Source organism: Tupaia chinensis, unplaced genomic scaffold, assembly GCF_000334495.1.
Source record: "Tupaia chinensis unplaced genomic scaffold, TupChi_1.0 Scaffold143836_1, whole genome shotgun sequence".
In the NCBI taxonomy this organism is placed as follows: Eukaryota; Metazoa; Chordata; class Mammalia; order Scandentia; family Tupaiidae; genus Tupaia; species Tupaia belangeri.
The window spans coordinates 3,002,979-3,023,996 of record NW_006203686.1 but is presented as its reverse complement, the minus strand read 5'-3'; the positions used below and the strand labels follow the sequence as shown (position 1 = coordinate 3,023,996).

The following is a 21,018-nucleotide window of genomic DNA, read 5'->3' as shown; positions in this document are numbered from 1 at the left end:
GATATGCATGGTAATTGTGGTGGAAAAAATGTTATACGCTGTAAAGATATATGTGATTAAATATGATATAAAAAATAAAAAAAATTAAGATGGCATAGATCTGAAAATGAAGAATAACAGCTACTACAGATAGTAACAAACATTTGAAATGTCTGGAATAGCCCCTTTCTCTGGATACAATCTTCCAGGACTTTCTATCCTTTGATCTCATTTAGACTGGAGTAGGAAGGGAGGAGAAGAAAGACCGCTTCCTGCAGTGATGTCATTGACCCTCCTTATTTTCATGTTCTTTTTACACTCCTGTCCTCCATTGTTCTTACCTCCTTGCCTCCATCCTCCAAGAGCCTTTTTTTTTTGTTTTTTTCCTTGCCTTCTTTCTTTATGATAGAGCATGAGTGCGAGAGAGAAAGACAGAGAAGCACCATCCATAGGATCTGGTCCACCATAATTCCCTTCCTCCAGTCCTTCAGCTTGTTATATTGTGGGTATTCTAAAGAATCTTTAGGCAGACCAGGCCAAAGATTCAGACCGAAGTTGCCATGTGGGATCCAGCTTCTCCTGAGCAGCCATGATTGCCTACGGCGCTGGTCCATGACTAGTCATAAATCACCTCTTTTCTCTTTTTTCTAGCCCTCTTCCTTTTTTCCCCCAAGAAAGGTGTGAAGTTTATTGACATCTTAAAAAAAAAAAAAAAGAAAAAGGAAAAGATGGATCAGAACACAGCTACTGAATAAAGGATAATTCCTTATTTACAAGTGTTATTATGGGAGGAAATATTTTTTTAACAAGAGGTTTTTGCTATAGGGCATGTGTGCTCGCCAGAAAGACAGAGAGAGACAGAGAGACAAAAAGCAGGAAATCACTCCTGGGGGGGATGGCCTTGCCACAATCCCTTCTCCTCCACTCTCCTCCCGGGGTCTTAGGCACTCACGCACACATGCCCGGTGTGAGTTTAAGCCACTAAGTCCGGGACTTGAACCACAGTCGACTACATGGGAGTCCAGTGACATAGCCACTATGCCAATTGCTGGTCCTAGGGGCACATTTTAATCAGCATTTCAAATGAAAGAGTACAGTTTTTTTCCCTAAAAATACCTACAAATATCAGTATTTTGTTCTGCAGGTGGAAGATTAATGAAAATATTATGTGATTGCCCAAGTTAGAATCAGATTATTGAGACCTTAAAAATATATAAAAAAGGGTAACTGCTACTCAAATATTAATTTTCACAAAATCATTCTTGCAGCTAATTCAGACAAATTTGTTTATAAAAGCTGGCTTTAAAAAACAAAAAAGGAAGGGGGAACACGTGCATATGTCTTCACTTAAGTTCATGCTTTCAAAAGCTACTTTAAAAAGAAAACCTGAATTAGGGTTTCCAAAGCTTTGGAAGTCCATCTGCACTGTAGGTGGCAATCAGGTTCTGATGAGGATGATGTGCAATACCAATCACATCTTTCTCGTGGACTGTCAAAGTTCTTTCCAGCTTGCCAGTGACTGTGCTGAAACAATAGAGCACAAAGTCCTCCCCACACAGTAGATCCATTCACCTTGGGGAGAGAGGGCACAGCAAACAAAGTCACCTTCTCTTTTACCAGAGCTGAAGCTTCTGACATTCTGCCCCTGCATGTTCATGATGACCACTGTGTTTGATCTGTTGCACACCATAAAGCGTTCTGGGTTCTTTGGAAGTAGAATCACTCTGTTGACAGTAATGTCTGTCCCTGTGGTGCTGCACAATCTAAAGATATTTGAACATTCTATAGTCTTCATATTCCAGATCTTTACAGTGCCATCAGAGGATGCACTAATAATAGAATGTCCATCTTGTGGAAATGTTGCTTCATTAACAAAGGAAGAATGGACATGAAATTTCTTTAGGGTTTTCCCAGATTTTAAGTCATGAATTCTGCTTTTTTGGTCAAAAGAGGTGCTAAAGATTTGACTGCTATCCTTTGAAAAGCTTAAACAGGTGACACCCTTACTGTGTGCTCTTTCAAATCTCCTTAAACACTATCCTCTCCGAATCTTCCATACCTTGATTTTTCCATCTTGGGCCACAGTTGCTAACATTTCTGTGTCTCTGCTAAAACACATGCAGAGGACAGCATCACCCATCATCATAAAGTTATTCTGGGCCTGGCCTGGTACTTAAGATCCTTCCTGATTTTTCCAGTTGTAAAGTTCCATACTTGAATGAATCCATTAACAGATCCAGTAAGCAGATACTGAACATCTGGAGAAAGTCAAGCACACTCCACATGTGATTTCTGACCAAACTTAATTCGTCTGCTGAGCTGTGTAGGAAACTTTTCTTCTTGCATATCTTTAACAGCTGCTTTGCCTTGAAACAAATCTATTGCCATAGCACGGGGCAGCAACCCCTGGTGGGGCTGGCACCTCTCGCCCTTCTTTAGTTCACATGTTTCCTGAGCGGGTGTCGGACGTTGAGCGGAAGTGATGTAGGACTGCCACCGGAGGTGGTGTTGGTGTGTTGCGTGACGCAGCCTGAGAATGAAGAGAGCGCTGCGCTGGAGAAATACCACTATGCCGATTGAAATCGAGTCCTCAGAGCATATCCTAGCCCTCTTTATATGTATTTTTGGCTTTGACCTCCTCAGCTCCTACTAATCAATTAACACTTCCCAATCCCATTTTCTGTTGTCCAGAGTAAATTTTCAGTTATGTTCTACTCCATTAAAGATGTCTCCAAGTGCTATTTTACAAGAGCTGAAGCTTCTGTCATCTTGTTTGTTCCATCAAATCGCCTATTTTTACCATCCCATCAAACACAATGAGAAAATCAAGAGGCAAGCACTTTATTCCCAGGAAATAATGAAATGAATACTGATGCATTTGTTCTTAGTGCCCTGGGGTCTGACAGCCACTGCTGCAACAGTTTTGTCTTCTTTGGTTTGGCTCCACGCTTGCTTCTGTCTTCTGTTTTTCCAGCTGACCCTATATCCAGTAAAAACTCACTGATCTTTTCTTTTACTTCCTCATGAGCTATTCTGAATTCTTGTATGCTACAAATTGATGTTTTCACAGAAGACCACCATTAAAATGATTAAGTATTGAACTTGTATTTGTTTAGCCAGGTGTAAGTAGTGAGTCTCAGTTTCTCAGTCGGTTTTTCAAAGTATCTTTTTTTTTGGAGAGGTTTTTGCTATAGGGCGCGTGCGCTCGCCAGACAGACGGAGAGAGACATAGAGACAGAAAGCGAGAAATCACTCTGCAGATGGTCACTCTGCAGTCCCTTCTCCTCCATTCTCCTCTTGGGATCTTGGGCACACACGCACATGCACCCGGCGTGAGTTTTAAGCCACCGGGTCTGGGACACAAACCGCGGTCGACTGAGTGGGAGTCCAGTGACATAGCCATTATGCTAACTGCTGCTTCCCTCAATGTATCTTTTGAACATATTAGATTATGCCATTTGAAAGTTTAGTTTGATAAGGACAATTTTTATACTTGTCCTCTCTTTGTGACTCAAAGCATTTCTGAAAATACCTACAGAAAAGAGCTTTATCAAATCTCTCATATTGCCTGATTTTACCTTTTAATATACATTGCTGCCATTGGCTTAAAATTCCTATGAGAGACAGAGAGAGAGAGAGAGAGAGAGAGAGAGACTTGAGGCCGAAATCCTCTAGCCTCCATAGATTTTTGCCATAGTTAGTGTGAATCGACCACTTTCAGAATGGGAAAATATTTTTGTAAACTATGCATCAGATAAGGGACTGATAACCAGAATGCACAAGGAACTCAAGCAGCTATTTGGAAATAAGGTAATCAACCCTATTAAAAGATGGGAAAATGAATTGAAGGAAAATAAAACACTCTCTAAAGATGACTTACAAATAGTCAAAAGGCATATGAAAACATGCTCAACATTCCTCATCGTAAGGGAAATGCAGATCAAAACAACAATGAGATATCATCTAACCCCAGTCAGAATGACTAAGATTAAAAAAAAAAAAAAGATAAGCGCTGGCAGGGGTGTGGTGAAAGGGGAATTCTCTTACACTGCTGGTGGGAATGTAAATTGGTCCAGCCATGGTAGAGAACAATTTGGAGATTCCTAAAAAAATCTACAAATAGAACTTTCATATGATCCAGCAATCTCACTCCTTGGTATCTATCCAAAGGACAGAAAAATTTTTAATCAGAAAAGTGCTTACACACTGGTATTTATTGTGGCATTATTCACAATCGCTAAGACATGGAACCAACCCAAATGCCCACTAACAGATGAATGGATTGAAAAACTGTGGCACATATACTCTATGGAATACTACTCAGCCATAAAAAACAAGACCCTGGCTTTTGACAGAAAGTGGTGGAACATGGAAGATTTACTGCTGAGTGAAGCAAGCCAGGCTATGAAGGAGAGACATTGTATGTCCCTGCTTAATATATACTGAGTGTCCCCACTCTATGACTGAAACTGAATGACTAAAGGATATGCAAACACAGTAAATGGTTGTGAATACCAGATACAGGGTGGGAAGAGGGTGGATGAAGGAATAGAGTCTGAGGAAGGACATTAAGGAGAAAAATAGAGAGGCATAGCATTAATGGGACAAAGAAATGGGGTATCATCTGTTGAAGATAACTTTATAGTATTATCAACTGGATTGGGGAGAAATGCACACATGTTGGAATATTCACTTTATGAGCTTAATAATGTGATTGAATATATAAAAGAACTTGAAATAAAAAAAATTCTCCAAAAAAAATTCCTATGAGGAAAATTATTTATTTAAAAACCTAATGTTGCCTTGAACAGATTCTGACAAAGATTGCTCTCTTTTCAGTTGTAGACAATTCTGATTTTCTCTAATTTTTCATGATTGATTTAAATATTGCTACAAAAGTTATCTTTTATGTATTTATTGCTAGCAGATTTCCTATATTAGAAACTAACATTAAGGTCATTTATTGTCCATTTGTTTTCTATTTACCTTTGAAAAACATCTTGGTGGCTTTCAGTCTTTGGAAATTAGGAATGAAATATTCAAAATATTTTATGCAAGGTTTTGTGTGGACATTGTTTCTAACTTATTTGGGTAAATACCAAGGAGGATGATTACTGAATTGTAAGGTGAGCCTCTGTTTAGTATTTTAAGAAACTGCCAAACTGTCTTCCAAAGTGGCTGTCCCTTTTTTGCATTCCCAACAGCATTGAATGAGAGTATCCATTGCTCCATATCCTACAAGTACTTGGTCATTCTTGGAGGAAGGAAAATTACATAGGTCAGAATCTGCTCCCAGTGTGGTTGGAGGTTGAGCTGGACAGGTGGAATATAAGGTGGTAGACCATCTCATGAACCACACAATGTGTGGCAAGTGGGTAGAAGCAGCCTTTTCTCTCCCACTGCAGGACGGGTAGGGGTCCTTGCTGATAGGCTAAAGGTAGACAGCTATTTATTTATTTATTTATTTTTGCTTTACGGTATGTGCACTTGCGAGAGAGAGAGAGAGAGAGAAAGTGAGAAATTACTTGGCAATATCTCAATCCCTTCTCCTCTAGTCTCCTCTCAGGAATTGGAGCATGCACACATGCATGTGTTCCTGGTGTGGTTTTTCAAGTTGTTGGGTCTGAGACTTCAGCTCTGCAGCTGGCCATGTGGGATCCAGTGTCCTTACCTTCATGGCACCTGCTGGCCTCAGAGTTGGACAGTTTTTGCTTCCGTGTTGGTCCTGGATGACTGAGGGGAAGAATGGTGTCAGTACAGGTGGGACAGCAGCTCCTACCTTCAATCTCTGGGACCACGGGAACTGAGTCGTGGTTCTTGAAGGTCAGAGCATCCCCTCCTCCCCCACTGCAGGCTGGTTGGGGGGCCCTGCTGATGAGCGAAGGCTGGCTCACCTTTGCTTCTCTGTTGCTCTGGATGGGTGAGGGGCAGAATGGCACCAGCACAGGTGGGGTAACAGCTTCTACCTTCTCTCTCTGGAACTGCAGGAACCAGGTGGTGGTCCTTGAAGGCTGGAGCAGCCTCCCTGACTGCAGGCTGAGTGGAGTTCCCTGCTGAGGCCAAGTATCCTTTGCTTCCCTGTTGCTCCTTCTATCCAAGTCAGTGGTTTTCAAACTATAATTGAACAGGATACTAATGCTTCCTAAGCTGGATTAAAGTCTTTAGTTCTAAAATCCAAGAAGGAAGACTCCCTACCATATCCAGTTTTTATAAATTTTTAAAAATTTTAGAAATGAATAGAATAGGTTAACTTTAAGATTTTTACTCCTTCCAAAAAAAAAAAAAAAAGAACAAAGCTTTCACTTAGTAGCTGCTTTTGTGCACAGGAACTTGTGTGTTCACAGTAGTCATCTTATTATGCATACAAGCTATGTAGTTATATTTCATGCTAACACAGTTATTAATAGTTTACTTAATACTAGTGAATCCATAAATATTTTATGATATTGATTAACTCTTGTTGGCTACCTCCTCAGCCTCCATTTCCCTAGTTTCCATTTGGAATATAAGGAGTTTCTAGTCTCAACTTCAAGAATAAAACATGTAGCCTGAGTAAAGTCCATTTACTTTAAGCTTCCATTCAGGAAATAGTTCAGAATCAACTTGTGTCTTGAGCAAGGCCAATCAGTGTGAATTTGAGATTTTTTGTGAGAATTCTGAGACATTCTTTTTTGTTTTGGAAACTTGAAAACAGTGTGATTAGTGGAAGAAGTCAGTCACAAAATGCAATATATTATGTATTTCCATTTATAGGAAATGTTCAGAATAGGCAACTTTATAGAGACAGAAAATGAGACTGGTGATTAGGGATAGGGAATAATTGCATGTGGGGTGGGGTGTGGGGTTTCTTTGTAAGAGGATAAATAAGTTCCAAAATGAATTGTGGTGATAGTTGCATAACCCTGCGCATATACTTAAAACCTTTGACTTTCATACTTTAAATGGGTGAATTATATTTCAATAAAAGTGTTAAAATTATGATAGGGATAAGGGTTGTCCAGAGAAGAAATGCATTTGCTGTATGACACATGGGTATTGAGTGGGGTGGTTTCTAAAAGGGTAAGGGACACCTTAGTGAACACGAAGAAGGATTTCCAGGCCTACAGTTGGCATGGGAACATCTCTGCTACACTTGTTTAGGATTGGGATGTCACAATGTCTCCCCTAACTTTTTATTTTGGACACAGTAGGGTAGATGGTGCCTGAGTTAAAAAACAACTCTCACATCCTCATTTTGAATGATGCTTTCATACACATGGGTTTTGCAACTGGAATGCATTTTTTTAACTCATAACCATATTTATTATGGACTCCATGCCAATATTTTATTTCTGTGAACATCTCTCTTCCTCCCTTGGAAAGCCTACCTAATACATGCTTCTTATTAACTTCACAGTGATATTCTAAAATAGATCCTGATCAATCTAACATTTAAATAGCCAAGGGGCAGAGATACAGCCTCATATGCATTAACACCATTCAGTGATAGTTTCGTAAAATGCAATATTCTTTAATTACAAAAAGTATCTCCAAGGGATAGACATGAGTCTCTGCTCTAGAAAGTCTAAGGTGCAATGAAATATGAAAAATTGTACTTGAGGCCCTGTTGACTGGATGATTAACTGAGAAATGGGAACCAACAAATGAGAAATATTTAGGCAACATTTTCCGGAGAGAAACTTAATAAGCTGATGTAAAACAAGAAAATTGCCCTCCTTTGTAAAAGAAATCTCCATTTTTAAGATACCGTGATGAAATGCTGAGAAGGACGCACAGAGGTGAAAGCTGATTTTCCCTGAAGTACACATTAAACATGCAAAGCCAAAATGCTTTCAGCAAGATTAATACGTGCTATTCATGGCGTTCCCTGAGCAGATCAACAGTGTGAAGAGTGGGGGAGTGAGGCTACAAAATCCTCTGTTATCATCAGATGTGTTTGAGCTAGAGCCGGCCATAGGAGGAATGCTCGTCACCTTCTGTGGGGAGGAATCTAATTGAGGAGGGCCAAGTTATAAAGCACAAATCATTTCTAGGCAGATATGGTGATAAATTAAATGAATGTGTGACTTATAAGTTAAAGATATTTCCTTGAGAACTTAAAACTTTTCTAACTTTTTTTTTTTTTTTTTTGAGAGGTTTCTGCTATAGGGCACGTGCGCTCACCAGAAAGACACAGAGAGACAGAGAGACAGAAAGTGAGAAATCACACCCCCAGGGAGGATGGCCATGCTGCAATCCCTTCTCCTCTGTTTTTCTCTTGGGATCTTGGGCATGCACGCACACGCGTCTAGCATGAGTTTAAGCCACCGGGTCCAGAACCTGAACCATGGTTGGCTACATGGGAGTCCAGCAACGTAGCCATTACACCAACTGCTGGTCCCAGAGCTTTTCTAACTTTTAACCTGCAACTCTTAGAAAGGTAAAAAGTGAGAAATCCTTTCCAAGGGCTACAAATATACAAGGCAAGTCAAGATGGTCCCTGGTCAGGTGGAAAGGTCAGAATTAGAAATATAAGGAGAGAATAAAAATGCTTGTGTTTCTATCCTTTTATGATTAGTGATTAACAATTAAAATTAAATTCATAATTTTACTAAGGTAAAAATAGAAATTAGTGTCTAATTCTAGCATTAATGTCATTAAAAACTTAGGGTACTGGGACAAGCAGAACTGGGTTTTGGCTTGTCTGCTTTCATCTTCTATAAATATAGGCAATTCTTTTCACTTCTCTGGGATTCAGTTTCTTCATTCATATAAGGACAGGGTTTAAAGAACCTGAGATGACTTCAGCTTTATGATTTTAGGATTTATGAATCTTGGGTTTCAGAGCTAGCTGACTCACCGCTGACTTATCTGAGAAAAATAGTATTATTGACTCTCAAATGAGGGGCTAATATTTCCCGTGGGTGAAAAATTAATTTTTGGCTATCACTACTGTCAAACCAAAGAAAATATCCTGACTCCAATAAGAAATTTAAAGAGTCTGCCTAAAGACAAATGGCTAAGACCTGGCAGTGTGTGAATTCCCACAATTAATTAAAACACATAGTTCTCCTTCTTACTTTATTAAAAGATTCTATGTTTTCTTTTCTTTCCCAAATTGAATATTCTCAAAGAAATAAAAATATGCTGCAGGAGTGTACTTAACTAGAAGTGACTACATTGCATTTTCCTACTAATATTGTCCAACCCTGTAACTGATGAAACGGGTTCCAATAACATACCACCACATGTTAAATCTTGCTTTGTACTTCCCATTTAATCTCCAGTAAGAAAACGAACAATTAGACACTTAAGAGTGTATACCTCAAATACCTTGCACAAGTGAAATAGTCTTATCTAAGGCCTTTATCTACCCAAAGTGACCACCTCGCCACAGTTGTTTAGATTACAGATGAAACAAATGTGTGAACGGGTCAGCTGCTGTACAGCAGTGACGTAATGCTCTGTGATAGTGGACCCACATGGGAACGTGTTCCGAGGCTTCCTTGTCCATTCTGGGTTTGTGCGTGTGATAATGATCTGGGCTGGCTGAGGCTGGGGGAGAATCGTGGCATGTGGACCCAGTAGGGAGTATCTCTCTCTTTCTTTATTTCTTATGGAAGAAATAAATAAACTTATAAAAGAAAAATGTAAGGGGCCAATAGTTGATGCAATGGCTATGTTGCTGGAATCCCATGTAGTCAACCGTGGTTCAAGTCCCAGACCTGGTGGCTTAAACTGACGCTGGGCACGTGTGTGTGCATGCCCAAGATCCTGAGAGGAGAAAGGAGGAGAAGGGATTGTGGCGTGGCCATCCCCCCTTGAGGGGTGATTTCTTGCTTTCTGTCTTTCTTTCTGGTGAGAGCACGTGCCCTATAGCAAAAACCTTGCAAAAATAAAAAAAAAAAAGAAAAATGTAAAACACAATAGGAATGTTAATGAATTTATCAGTGAGGGAGATTTAGGGATGTAAATAACAACAGTAATGAGAAATTTGAACTGACTTAAACGATAAGACAAGTCCAGAAAAACAGGATAGAGGATGACACAACCTAGACCTCAGGCTTTGTTTCCTATTATTCTTTCTTCTCCCCTGTGCCTGTTTCATCTTGTGTTTGCATACTGGCTCTTGAGTCAGACTATCCTATGTTCTGTTCTGTCTATTCTATTCTATTCTATGTTCTATTCTACTTTGCTCTTCTGGACAGACCATAGTGCCTGAAACACAGTAAATACACAATGAAAAAAAAAAAAACTGTAGGAAATGCTAGCATTCATCAAGCTCTCATTAAGCATATTGTTTCATTTCCTCTTCACCATTATCCTAGTAGACAGAGTGGTGCTTCTAAAAATATATCTATAAAGCCTTTGAGATGCCTCCCTTCATGAGATAGAGTCTAATTCTGGTCTGGACTAAATGACTTGTTTCTAATGACTAGATAAAGCTAAAGTGATGATGCACTTTAGAGCCTGGGTCATAAAAAGGTTATGGTTTCCAGCTTGGTGTTCTCTCTCTCTCTCTTTCTTTCTCTCTCCACTCACTTTAGGACAAACTAGAGGACATTCAGATAGCTTTGTAGAAAGACCCACTTGGTGAAGAATAGAAATCTCCATCCAGAGAGAGAAAGAGGCCAGAAGCCTGCTGAGTCCTGCCAATGACTACATGATCGATCCTGGAGGCAGATTATCTAGCTCCAGTTACGACAGGAAATTGCTGCAGCCTCTGTGGGCAACTTGAGTGCAACCTCATGATTCACTTCCACCTAGCTGAGCCAATAGGGGTTCCTGACCCTTTGAACTTGCATGAGATATTATATTTTTGTTTTCAGCTGCTAAGTTTTGAATAACTAATACAGGGGATTGCTATTGTAATCCCCATTTTACAGGTGAGCAAATTAAAGCAGAGGAAGGCAAAGTAGCTTGTCCCAGCCACATAGCTAGGAGGCTGTGAAGGCAAGATAGACTTACACAGTTTCACATCTGGGTTCACTTTCTTAGCCCTCGTTGTGCATAGACATGATATCATGGAGACCTGTGTATTTCCTAGTTTATTTAGAGCCTTTTGTCCTTCTTTATAAGTTGCCCAAAATTTCAATATTGGTAAATATTTCAGAAGGATTAAGATGAGTGATTAACATAGAGTGTTAAAGGCTCCTTAAAATTACTTTATTTGTAGTAAAAACTAAAGTTTATATGTCATCCATTAATAGAATTTATATGTCTTAGAATCTTTTTAAAATTAGTATTATTTATTATTTTTATACATTCAATCATTATACATCATTTAGTTTCTGAAGAGATTTTACCCAACATGACATACACCATACAGCAGATGAGTTGATACTACTATACACGTCATTACCAACAGGCAACAAATCATATCTGTGTAATACAAATGTCTTATTTCTCCATATTTTCCCAAATTTCCCTTTCTATACTTGTCCCCTCTTCCACTCCTCTCCCACTTTGTCTCCAGTGTCCATAATAATTTTTAATGCTTTTATGTTCTCCAGTCTTTAGTCTCTACTGTAGAGTGTAGACAGTTGGTATATGTCAAGTGGAGACATACAATGTCTCTGTTTCATAGCCTGACTTGCTTCACTCAGCAATAAGTCTTCCATGTTCATCCATTTTCTATCGAATGCCAGGGTCTTGTTGTTTCTTATGGCTTAATAATATTCCATGGAGTACATATACCACACTTTTAAAATTTATTCATCTTTTTGTGGACATTTGGATTGGTTCAATGTCTTAGTAATTGTGAATAGTGCTGCAATAAATATAACTGTGCAAGCACTTCTCTGACTGAGCATTCTCTTGTCCTTTGGGTAGATACCCAGGAGTGGAATTGCTGCATCATATGGTAGTTCTAGTTGAAGGTCCTTGAGGAAACTCCATAGTGCTCTCTACAGTGGTTGGACCAATTTACATTCCCACCAATAATGTATGAGAGTTCCCTTTTCACCACATCCCTGCCAGCACTTATCATTTTTATATTTTTAATCATCACCGTTCTGACGGCGGTTAGGTGGCATCTCATTGTGCTTTTGATCCATATCTCCCATATGTCTTAGAATCTTATATTCAGAATATAGGTGGCTAAAAGCTTTAGGAGAGGGTTAAGGAAATTACTTACTTTCTATTTACACAGAGAAGTTTGAATTGAAATTCTAAGTAGCTCTGCAGTCTGTACTTATTAAAGCCAAGACAAAGAGAGTCTCACACAGCAGAAGTATACAACCTTAGAGATTCTGGTAAGCATAGTTCTCCTATATCAGGTGTTGGGTTATTTTATTATTTTTTTTTAGATGTCACAATCATATGTAATTATGTTATTTTTGTTTTGAGTTTGCATGACCACTGATTCAAAAGTCAAGAGAGTCCCACATCTTAGTTCCTGTGTCATTGCTGAGGTAACTGTCTAAGACAAACATTGTGTTTATCTTTTCTCATTTGCAAATCTCTCAGGTTCCTGCTACCCAGATGTAGGGAGAGAGGCCAGAAGTCTGCTGAGTCCCTTAGTTCTTACCTTCTGACCATTCATTCGGGTGAGGGCCATGTGGACTGGCTGTGAGGTTCTCTGACAACATGTGATTACTCATGTTTTATGTGGAGAATCCCTACGTTGCCCTCCTGGCCCATTTCCTAAAGAGCTAGAGCCCAGAGAGGGGAAATTCCATGCCTGAAGTTACTCAGGGTCTTCCAGTCTGGTTTACTTTCTAACCATACTGCTATGTTTAGGGTTTGCTTCCAAGTCTCGAGGGTGGGATTATTCTTCACACAATCTTGGGGGTGTGTGTGACTGTATTAATCCACTATCGTGTTGCTTAAAGAAGTACCTGAAATTGGGTGAGTCATAAGAACAGAGGTTTATTCAGCTCACAGTCTGGAGATCCATGGTCTAGAAGCCAACTTCTGGTGAGGTTACAACATGGCAGAAGGTAGGACCTTGAGAAGAGCAGTTGTCCACAACTATTCTGCCTGTTCTCATCTCCTTTCCCTCTTATAAACCCATAGAACTTAGGTATAGGGGTTCCACACTAATGACCTTATAACATCCAAAGGCCCCACTTTGGGACTGTGAAAGAATTATGTTTTCACTTCATATCTTTATAATGCAACAAAGTCTCAACACAGACATTTTTATTTTTATATTTTTTTGGGGAGGGGAGGAAGGGAGGGATCTACACCATAGAGTACATAGCTATATAACGCTTATCTTGTATTCCTCGGACCATGGTTATTTGGGTCTCTCTTCTCATCCTAATGGACTGGAAACTCCAAGAGACAGAAAAATGAGAATGATGTTTTGCCTAGCACATAGCTCAATATAAACTCATGCTATTGGTAAGTGAAAATGAACAGATAGTTGGATGGAAAGACGTATAGATAGAAGAATGATGGATAAAAGGACGAATGACAGGGACCAGCAGATGGTGTAATGATTACTTAGCTAGACTACCAGATGGGCTGACCGTGATTTGAGTCCTGGACCTAGTAGCTTCAAACTCACATGGGGCGCATGTGTGCGTATGCTCAAAATCCCAAGAGGAGACTGGTGAAGGGATTATGGTGTAGCCATCCCACCCTCGGGGATGAGGGGTGATTTCTTGCTTTCTGTCTCTGTCTCTGTCTCTCTCCAGTGAGCACAAACACCCTATTCCAAGTCTCGAGGGTGGGATTATTCTTCACACAATCTTGGGGGTGTGTGTGACTGTATTAATCCACTATCGTGTTGCTTAAAGAAGTACCTGAAATTGGGTGAGTCATAAGAACAGAGGTTTATTCAGCTCACAGTCTGGAGATCCATGGTCTAGAAGCCAACTTCTGGTGAGGTTACAACATGGCAGAAGGTAGGACCTTGAGAAGAGCAGTTGTCCACAACTATTCTGCCTGTTCTCATCTCCTTTCCCTCTTATAAACCCATAGAACTTAGGTATAGGGGTTCCACACTAATGACCTTATAACATCCAAAGGCCCCACTTTGGGACTGTGAAAGAATTATGTTTTCACTTCATATCTTTATAATGCAACAAAGTCTCAACACAGACATTTTTATTTTTATATTTTTTTGGGGAGGGGAGGAAGGGAGGGATCTACACCATAGAGTACATAGCTATATAACGCTTATCTTGTATTCCTCGGACCATGGTTATTTGGGTCTCTCTTCTCATCCTAATGGACTGGAAACTCCAAGAGACAGAAAAATGAGAATGATGTTTTGCCTAGCACATAGCTCAATATAAACTCATGCTATTGGTAAGTGAAAATGAACAGATAGTTGGATGGAAAGACGTATAGATAGAAGAATGATGGATAAAAGGACGAATGACAGGGACCAGCAGATGGTGTAATGATTACTTAGCTAGACTACCAGATGGGCTGACCGTGATTTGAGTCCTGGACCTAGTAGCTTCAAACTCACATGGGGCGCATGTGTGCGTATGCTCAAAATCCCAAGAGGAGACTGGTGAAGGGATTATGGTGTAGCCATCCCACCCTCGGGGATGAGGGGTGATTTCTTGCTTTCTGTCTCTGTCTCTGTCTCTCTCCAGTGAGCACAAACACCCTATAGCAAAAATCTCTCTCTTAAAAAACCAAAAAGATGAATAACAGAACTATAAAGCACATTGAGTTTTCCTGCTAAAGTTGTCTCTCTTACTGTGCATGAAAATAAAAAACAAAATCATATGTGTATTTTGAATTTACAAACCAGGTTAAGTTCAAAACAAGAATTTTAGTTTAAATAAAATTTGACCCAGCCCCGCCTAGACCAGCCCAGAGGTGGCATAGTCAATAGCAAATTTTACTACAGTACCCGAAGGCACATAGCCAATGGCAGATTTGGATACCCAGATTTGCAGCCTAGAAACAAGAGAGGCATCCACATGAATGCTCACAGTCCTGAAGAGCTGCAGGGCTGGGGTTAGAGGATTGTGGTGTGGTAAGACCTTGTTCAGGATGCCTCCCTAATGCATGCACACACACATGCTCTCTATCATGACTAAATAAATAAATGTTGAAAAAAAGTCCCTGGAGAATAAAGTTCAGTTTCAAAACTTCATTTATAGCTAACTTCTCAGTAATTGATCTTTCGAAGTTTTATGATAAATATGTTTTATTACTGAAATCAGCACGTATTTTTTCAGAGTTATTTTTACTTTAACTTTATTTATTATTTTCCAATTTGATCAGAGAGAGGCAGAGAGAGAGAGAGAGAAGAAGTGAGAAAGTGTGAGAAAGTGAGAAAGGTAGCCACCAGGTCCAGGACTTGAACCATGGTTGGCCATGTAGGAATCCAGCATCTTTAACCTCTATGCCACCTGCTGGCCCTGAAAATAGCATATATTAACAGCTTAAAGTAGAAAGTGTTTTCTGGTATGACAGATTTGTTTCAATGAATCTATTTTATTTTAACTGTTTATTTCCATAAATAGTTTTTTTTTTTTCTGCTAAGAAGGGAAAATCAATTGGTGATTGACTTATATTGATTTATAATCCCTCTTCACAAAGGATTAGAAGCTTCTTATTGCTAAATCGTAATGCAAAGCCTACGCGTATTTGGCTGGCAAATGTGAAGTGCATTTTTGGTGCTGATGATGCTCTCCAATGATACAGACCAAGTAATAAGCCTTATGTTAGAGATGCGCAAGAAAACGGATCCAGAGGAAGAACAGGAAATACAGGAATATCCAAAAAATGTAATGAATTCTGGGGGGATGGTGAACATTGATGCCATGGTTACGTAGAGAATGAAGAGGTAGACTTCGTTTGTGTCCATCTATGTGATGTCCTGTGAACAGACAGTCATGGCTATGAGACTTGGATTTTGATAGCATTATTTGCAGGCAATTTTATATTACAAAAGGACTTTCTCATTAATATTTAATTTACAGAAAAACCCACTATTTACTTAGTGCTTAAGACACTGGGTAACACATATCAGGCACCCAGTAAGCCAGTGCAGCACAGTGACACTTCTAATCGCTTTTACTTCTCCTGAAGCATCTCTGCTTTTCCCAGGCAGAAAAGGCTTTCTGCTTGCTATTTATTTATTTATTTAAATTTGACTAGAGAGAGAAAGAGAGAGAGAGAGAGAGGGAGAGAGAGAGAAAGAGAGAGAGAGAAAGTGAGAAAGCAAGCCGCCAGGTCTGGGACTTGAACCATGGTTGACCTTGTGAGAGTCGGTGCCCTTCACCACCATGCTGCCTACTGGCCCCAAGGCTTTCTGCTTTTAGGGAATTTTATCTGATTGAAGAAAAGTCCACCTGGATATCTGAATTTGCAAGCCAGCTGGGCACTTTAATTTGGTTCTGTAAAATCCTTTCTATGTAGGACTTTGGGTGTGACACTCCAGGGTAAAGTCAACATAGGCCAAAATTCAACTTATTACAGCTATAAAACTAGAAAGCAGCAGATTTATGATGCTCATCAAGATCTAACTAACTTCAAAGTCTATATTTATTCATTATACCATGAGCTAAAACATGAAAAGCATATCAGAAAATAGTTTAACATACCCAACAGAATATAATATTGAGGATGCTTTGAAACTACCCAACTTCCATGCCTGAAATAAATATCTTGAGACTATAATCCTGAGTGGATTAAATCCAAATATTGAATTCAAAGGGTAAATGTTTTGTGCTATTGGACAAATTGTCGACGTTGCTGAAACTTTTTGTGGTTCAGAGGGCTCATCTGACATATGGAGAAGAAAACAACAGTATTGACTTGAGAGGGCTGAGGCATCACATTGTGGTGAAGCGTGTGATATACTTCTTACTTCACAGCACATGTTCGATACATGCTGGTTATTACATATACACAGCAACCCTGTTTTCCTTTCCTCCCTCCCTTCCTTCCTTGCTTTCTTCCTATTTCTTTCTTTCTTTTCTTTCTTTTTCTTTTTCTTTTCTTTTTACTTTTATTTCTTTCTTTCTCTCTCTCTCTCTCTCTTGCTCCATTTTTTTCTCTCTTCTTTTTTTTTTCTTTTCTTTTTTCTTTCTTCTTTCTTTTAATATGCCATAGTGCACATGTGCTAAACAGAGAGAGAAAGAGAGGTAGCATTCCTAATGGGGCATGGTCACTTTGCAATCCCTTCTCCATTTCTCCATCCTGTGGAGATTTTGGGCATGCACACACATGGGCCTAGCATGTTGTTCAGGTTGCTGGGGCTGGGATAGGCACCACAGTAGGCCGTGTGGGATGTGGCTCCCTTAACCACTGGGCTATCAGGCTGGCCCAACAGTGCCTTTTTCTTTATCAAAACATTTACCATGCATTACCTAACATTTTTTCTTAATTATTGTCTTCCTTTATCGACTGAAAGTCTCACAGAGCAGGGATCATGTGCATTTTACACAGTATTTCTAGTATTTGGTACTGAGCTTGGCATACGTGAGGGTACTCAGTAAATATTTGTTAAGTACATGACTACAATAAATTTTATTTTATTTTCTTAGATACATTAATAAAATATTTTGATTATTATTATTTTTAAAAGTTTACTTATTTTTTCTGGGGGGGAGAGAGAGAGAGACTTCTAATGTCACAATCCACCGCCTGCCTTGGCCAGCCTAGATTGTGAGCAAACAGTCATGCACAGGAGGCCTTGAGACACTCCTTCCTATGAGGGTTCAGTTACATTAGCACTGCTCCACCTTCTAGCATCCAAATCTTTCAATTAATTAATGAATTAATTAATTTCGAGAGAGATATTTGTGCTATAGGGCGTGTGTGCTAGCCAGAGAGACAGAAAGCGAGAAATCAACTCTGCCTCATAGAGAGGATGGCCATGCTGCAATCTCTTCACTTCCATTTTCCTTTCAATTTTGGGTATGCACGCACATGTGCCTAGCATGAGTTTTTTAAGTCACCAGGTCCAGGACTCGAACCATGGTTGACTATGTGGGAGTCTAGTAACATACCCATCATCCCATCTGTTTGTTTGTTTATTTATTTTTTGTTTATTTATTTATTTTTACTGTGCAGCTCAAACAAAACTCATCAGGAAGCTAGACTTGGTCAGTAGACATCTAATTTGTGATTGTTGCCAAAAGCTTTGACCATGATATTTAGCATGGGAGTTTTTCAGACATGTGTTACCAATCTCCTAAAGAATTTCAGAAGAATCAATATACATTCATAGTATGTCCAATTTTGGGCAGTATACTATAGATGCTGGTGAAACTTTGTCATTTCAACAGTACAGATGATTTAAAACATTTTCTCTCTCAAATGAAAAGGATGTCAAAGTTGTTTTATACTATCTCCCTTAGAATGAAAAATAATTACTTCTTTTAAAAAATAGTAATGTGTCTGGAGAGCTCCCTAGCCATGTCTAATGCACTTTGGTCTTTCTCACAGATGTGTCATCTGCTAATTGTTTATAACAAACACCAAACTGTCATACTTGCAGGAGAACCACAAAAGCAAGACAGAGGAAGTCACTTAGAACTAATTCTCAATGTCTATACTCGCTGCTCCCTACAGATCCCTGAAATGCAGCCTTTCTACACAAAATTTAGCTGCATGACATTTGGCACTATGAAAAGAAGTAAAAAATGATTTCACACCAGTCAATGAACCATTAAGAAATTCCTTAAATTAAAACTCAGAATAGAAATAGTGAGACACATTTTCCCAAGGCATCATTACAACCAGGGCCAGACACTCATTACAAAAATCATTAATTATAAAAATGTTTACATAATTAAATACTAAAATCTCACTAATCCTAACATGTTCCTCATGTAATCATGTGTATGATGATTTCAATAGAATGTCTGTGGCTGTCTAGACAGACTGGTAGCATATCTGACTCTGGAACTGAATCAAATAGAGATTTTTAAAAGTCTTCCAAAGAGCAAAAACATGAATTGGCTTTGGTTCTTGTTTAAAAAGATGTGGTTTGGAGAAGAACAAGCATGTGAAGAGAAAAAGAATGCCAGTAGAGGATACAAGGTATCGGGTAAAGTAGAGGAATACGAAACACGGCTAGAAGCAATTATAGCTATGAAACCTCTTCTAGGGATAATCCTGGAACTTGACTGGAAACCCAAGTTTGTATTAGATTTCCATTTGGAAATCTGGTGGTAAGTAATATCAGTGTTTTGAAAAATGGCTTTTACCTTTTCTATTAATTGTCTCATGATTCCAGTGTTGCCTTTTTTGCTGTCTTTCTAAGAAGGTCTCTGAAATTATGTTCTTTCAGTTTTTAACTTCATTAGTATGTTTTCAATAAAAATGTCACATTTTAGAATGTGATTTAAATATAGACCTAATAAGAAAACAATTCAAGCTTTGGGACCAGCAGATAGCATAATGGTTATGTTCCTGAACTCTCACATTGTTGACCATGGTTCGAGTCTCAGACCCAGTGGCTTAAAACTCACTCCAGGTATGTGCATGCGTGCCCAAGATCTCAAGTGAAGAATGAAGGAGATCCGGTTGCTCCATGGCCATCCTCCCTGGAGGATGATATCTTGCTTTCTGTCTCTCTGTCTCTGTAGCAAACACATGTGTGCTATAGCAAAAATTTCTCTCTAAAAAAAAAAAAAAGAAAGAAAAGAAAAGAATCTCAGCTTTGACTTGGATTCTGGAAGAATCTAGACTGTTCTGTGGTCTGCAGAGTTTGAAACTCAGTCCAAGAGTTACAGTAGGGATACTCAGGTTCACAAGTCAAATGGAAGGGAACAGGGTGAGGCCCTGCTTGGTGGTTTCACTCTAAGATGGTGCATTTATTCCTCATTTCCCTGTTTTTTTCTGGCTGTCCCCCCCATGGGAGGTACAGCTGGGCCTCCAATCTCTTGAATTCTGGCTTTTTTTCTCCAATCTCTTGAATTCTGGCTTTTTTTGAATCCTGACTGCTCTGACTAACTGAATATGAAACAAATGGGGTTTGTAATAAAATCTAGTGTTAAAGGTATTAAACAGTATTTTGGCCTAATCGGCAAAAGTCTTACCAAATATCTTTGTCTGTTATTGATTTGCTAATAGAAATATCTGAGATTGGGTGAATTATTGAAAAATAGAAATTCATTGACTCACATAGTTCTGCTGGCTGGAAAACCCAAAGGCATCACAGAATTGTAGGAGGCAGAACTTCCAGGGGAGCAGAGTATGGTCTGTATCCATCTGGCTCTCTCTCTGAGGTTCTAGTCTCATCCCCTCTACACCCTACCAGAATCAAGTATGGAGACACTGCTCCAGTGACACTATCACACTCTATGTCCTTGGCACCTAGCACAGTACCTGGCATGCACGAGATGCCCAATTAATTATTCTGTTGAATAAATGAACAATTGTCAAACTCTTAGAAAATCTCAAGAGAATTTGTACTTGATTTATAGAGGAAATTATGAGAAGCATAACAGAGAAATTTTGGGAATATTTAACATTGTCTTCCACAGCAAGTGGAAACTAGAAACAGAGTGTTTGAAGAGTGTCATCTTAGCTCTCAACAGCTGTGCTTTGCTTCCTGAAGTTGCTTTCCAGCCCTTCATCAACCCAAGTCTCCATCATTCTCCCTGTCCTAGAAACTCCACTCCCAAGTCTGACGCTTCAGTAGCTCTGCCCTCTACTCACATACCTCTATCTATAAACCTACCTTACTGAGGTTCCTGTTCCATGCCTAGGATATTCCTATGAAAACCATTAAGTTTCCGCTTAATAGAAACCACCCACACATGGGTAATACTGGGGTAGAGAGATGAGGGAATGTAATCCTCAACTCCTGGCTCCTACCACAGTGTTCTCAACATGCAAATGGACAGAGAGCAATGCCTGTGGAATGTTCTAGCAGAGATGTAGGGTAGATATGCAGGTATGTGATGCTAAGGCTCAGAAAAGAGGTTTAAGGCTAAATGTGTACATTTGGGAGTTGTCAGAATAGATGAAATCATGGGAAAGGACAATATTCATAGAGAAAAGGAAAGAGAGTTGACTGCAAGAATGGGAAAACTAGATAGCCAAGAGGAAAATGGAAGCCTTCCTACTGCCCCTCCAACATTTAGACCAAATAGGAAGAGTCTGTGTCTAAATCACGTTCATTCCTGC

General features: G+C 39.3%; 1 pseudogene; it reads right to left on the bottom strand.

The window, feature by feature from the left end:
• Positions 1–1,370: 1,370 nt before the first annotated feature.
• On the bottom strand, positions 1,371–12,560 carry LOC102496532 (WD40 repeat-containing protein SMU1-like; annotated as a pseudogene).
• Positions 12,561–21,018: the final 8,458 nt, after the last annotated feature.